A 4,295-nucleotide genomic window follows, 5' to 3' on the forward strand; every position below is an offset into this window, starting at 1 on the left:
GGACTGCTATTTGAACTTTCTCCAGAGACCCAAGTGAGGGTTTAGTGGGGATGGGGGCAGTCATCCTGCAGCCATCCTCCGTTCTCCCTCAGCCAGGCATGCTGCTTTGCTCTGCTGACCCGGTTTCTCTGTGCTTGCTCTGTCAATAGTCCCATTGGGCAGCCGGGTTTTGCTCTGTGTGGGCCGCGGCTCTGCCTTGGGCAGGTGTCCCTGCTCGGGTGCCTCTTGCAGGCATCTGGGCTGCCCTTGGAGCTTCTCTGGAGAGATGCAGAGCAACATCCCAGCCTGCTCCTGAGGGTGTGCATCCAGGGCATCTCCCTCGGGCCTGAACGTGGACAGAACGACTCGGCTCAACCCCAGTGCTGGTACCAGCAGTAGGAAAGCTGCGTCCTGGGTCATGAGTGAAAAGCCAGGGCTCGTATGGACCGAGGAGCATCGCTGCCTCAGCCAGCCACTTGGGCTGCTGTCCTGGGGACATGCTGGAGAATGGCATCAGGACGGAGAGGGGCTGAGACTGGCTCCACGCGACTGCTGCAGCCAGCTCTTGGCTTCCAGAGGCTGAGGACTCCCCAGCTTTGTGGGACCAACCCCTCCTGCACTCCTAAGGGCGGGTCCGAGCCCACTTCTCTAGCCAAGGGTGCCAAGAATGAGGCTTTGTTGATGCAAACCGTGGCATGCTCGCTTCTGCCTCCCTGGTGGAAAAATTAATGATGTCTTTCTACTCTTTTGTCTTCACATCATTGTAGCAGGTGAGAAGATGACATTAGGGGACAGCTCAGGGAGACTAGGGCAGGGTGGCAGCTGTTGGCAGAGCCTCTTAAGAGCTGGGGGACACAGGGACATGGGGACACAGGGACACCCTTACAGAGCGGTCCATGTTTCCCAAGCTGCCTCACTCCTGCAAGGCTCATGGAAGGTGGGCAGAATCCAAACCGGTGCTGGCGTGACCGCAGGCTTGTGGACTTGGCTGTCCCACGCTATCCTGAACTGTGGTGGTGGGCACAGGACAAGAGCTGCGGTGGGTTTGCTGGTCTGAGCATGCCTTTAGGAGCAGACTGAAACATGGGCCGGAGCTCTGCAAAATCCAAGGAGGTCTTCAGCGGGAGGTCAGGCAGGTGTGGTGGGCAAGCAGGAAAGGGAAAAGGAAGCATGCAGAGAGTGGAAGCAGAGACGGGCTGCCCTGAAGGAGCAGACATCGCTTCAGTGTGCAGGGATGGAGTTGGGAGAGCCAGCGCTCAGCTGGAGTTGGACTTGGAGGAGCATGTGAAGGACAGAACAGCTTCTGTATTAAGAAGAGCTTCAGCAGCAGCAGGAAGGCTCTGGAAGAATGCAGGCCTGCTCCGTAATGGAGCAGAGGGCTTGGTGGCAAAGGACATGGCAAAGAGCAAGGTGTTTGGTGCTGCCCTTGCCTTGAGTTTGGCTGGTGAGGTCTGTCTTCACACCTCCCAGGGTCCAAACCTAGTGGTGGAGTCTGAGGGAGACATCGGCAGGTGCTGAGGAAACCAGCCGATGTCACTGCACTTGGTCATCTTTGAAAGGTCCTGGTGATCCAGGGACATTTGTGACACCTGGAAGAAGACAAATGGCCCACCCGTCTTTAAGAAGGGTAAGAAGGAAGCTCTGGGGATCTACCCCGTTGCATTCTCCACAGAGGTGGCTGGCTGTGAGGGCAAGGGAAGAGCAGTGAATGTCCATTTGGGCTTCAGTAAGGCTTTTGACATGGTCTCCTGCAGCCTCCTTACAGCAGAATTGAAGGCATAGGGGCTGGAGAAGAGGATTATTGGGTGCATCGGAAGTTGACTGGGCCACCATGTTCAGTGTGGTCAGCAGCACATCTAACTGGTGCTGGTTGTTCCTGTTCCTCAGGGATCACTTGTAGGGCCAACCAGTCCCATCTCGGCTCCCCATTGCAAGGAACCAGCGTGAATTGGGCAGAGGCCCCCAGGGCAGCTCCCACCACAGCACAAGGTGGACAAGGAGAGGCCATGGGACACCAGTGTGACCAGCCTGGAGGAGAGAAACTGAGGAGGACCTTAGTGCTGCCTGCAAATAGCTGGTGGGTGAGTGCGGAGAAGATTGAGCCAAACCCTTTCAGGAGGTGTTGCAGCAAGAGGGCAGGAGACAATGGAGACAAACCGGAGCAGAGGAAACTCCATCTGGAATTAAGGAAAACCTTTCTGACTGTAAGTGTGGTGAAACATTGGAAAAGGTGGCCAGAGATGTTATGGGGTCTCCATCCTTGGAGATGTTCTGGTCTCAGTTGGGCATGGCCCCGAGCAGCCTAACTAGCCCAGTGCAGAGAAGAAGGTTGGACCCAGAGGTGACCACCACCCAACGCTGCTCAGGTGATGGTGGTCTCTGGTGGTAGGTGAGTCTGTAGTGGTCGTGAGCCATGGGAGAAGCTGTCAGTGTGAGAGCACACAGGACGTGGTCACTGGGATGGCACCTGGGTGCCCATGTCAGCACAGCATGGGAGGTCTGGGCTGTGGGGGGCTGTGGGCAGAGGAAAGGGTGAAGTGGTGTTCTGGAGCCAGGGTAAAGAGCTCCTACTGTTACCCCCAGAGCATGGTAAGTGCTTCACCTCCCCAGGGTGATCTAGGGATGGAGAGGAGCACCAGGACCTCCTTCTGGGAAGGTCCCGGTACTCTAGGATGGAGCTGAAAATGCCCAGCCTATGTCCTCTGCAGGGGGAAGGCAGAAGAGGTGGGTTGCTCTGGACATCCTGACATGCCTGGGCTTGCACAGCAGCAGGGAATGCTTGGCACGTGGATGCCTTCCTCTGCCCCACGCCTGGCGCAGATGTTCTGCTGCACTGGTGCTCAGCCTGTTCCTGTATGTGGGACCCAGTGTTCTGGGCAATGAGCCTGGGATGCAGCTTGCCTGGAGCTCCTCTGTGCTTCTAAGCTTCAATAGAAGCCATCTTCTGATGGGTGCAGTGGGGCAGCTGCTCTCTCCACATCCTGAATATCCTTGTGTGACAAAGCTGGGATCTGGTGCCCTTTCAGAGTTCAGATGCCAGTAGGCTGGTCTCTTGGCATCCTGGAAAAGCCATAGATCCAGCCACGACTGTCACTGGCGGACGCTGTCGCTGTTGGGTGGCACGCAGGTGGCGCACATCCTGTGCCCTTCCTCTTCCTGGTGCTCATCTACCTCTGACGTAGCTCAGGAGGCTCGAGGAGGTGCCTTGGCAGAGGCTGGTCCTTGCCCTGAGCCACGTTCTCCCCAGCCAGCTCCCCGCTGCTGTGCTGTGGTTGGGCTCTGTGGAGACGCTGGCCCTGCAGGGAGGTGGCTCCTGCCTTCACTTTCACGGCGAAGGTGGTTTCAGAAGCGCTGTGGCCCCAGATGCGTGCAGCAACATCACACAGCCTTTCCAGGGATCACCTTCTCCTGAGTTACTCCACATCTGGGAAGACTCATCTGGCAGCCCTTGGCTGGCAGATTGCGGCTCGGGCAGCCTGGAGCTTGGGGGGTCGTGAAAAAAGGTCAGTTTAGGGGGACAAGCTGGCACTCTCTGTCCCAGCTGATGCTGGTCACGGGGACCCAGGCTGCCAGCTGCTCTGGTGGCTCCCTTGGCACCTTCTCCTGAGTCTCTGGGAGGGCCAGCTGAGCCAAGATGGAGAAATATTGAGTCCAGGGAATTCCTCCAGCACTGCACAGGGCACAGGACAGCTTTTTGCTCCATCCTGGAGCATCTCTGGCTTTTTGCCTGGCCCAGAGCCTTCCCTGAGGAGCAGAGCGGTTGATGTGCTCACTCCTGTTGCTCCAAGGAGGCCACCTGGCCTCTCTTTGCCTCTCGCCCTTCCTTGGGGGCAACAGTTTTGTCACTGGGGCATTTCTGTTCTGGAGGAGCCCTGCCTGTAGCACCAGCACCCATCCTCATTAGCTCCCCTTGCAGATGTCCAGGGCAAGGTGACAGGGCTTGACTGGCCTCCCAGCACTGGGAAGGGTAGAGCTGCCCTTTTCATGCTCACCAGCCATCTTCAGGCAGAAATAGCTCCCCACAGACCATCTCGGCAGGGCTGCAGGACAGGGAGAGGTCGTGGGCACTCAACCCTGGAAGGCTGGAGCCACGGGGAGATGATGCTGCTCCTGGCTGGGAGGCACCGGTGGGGTGCCCGGCTCACCCAGGGGAAGCTGTGGAGGAGGAGAAGGGCTGGGCAGCGATGCCCTCTCCTCCTGGCAGGGCTGGTGGGCCGTAGGCACCGTCACTTTCATTTCACTTCTCTTGCTCAGGCGGTAAATCTTGCCTGACAGGGCAGGAAGAGGCACCGAGTGCCGGGAAGGGGAGGAGGCAC

Source organism: Falco cherrug, chromosome 14, assembly GCF_023634085.1.
Source record: "Falco cherrug isolate bFalChe1 chromosome 14, bFalChe1.pri, whole genome shotgun sequence".
Lineage (NCBI taxonomy): Eukaryota > Metazoa > Chordata > Aves > Falconiformes > Falconidae > Falco > Falco cherrug.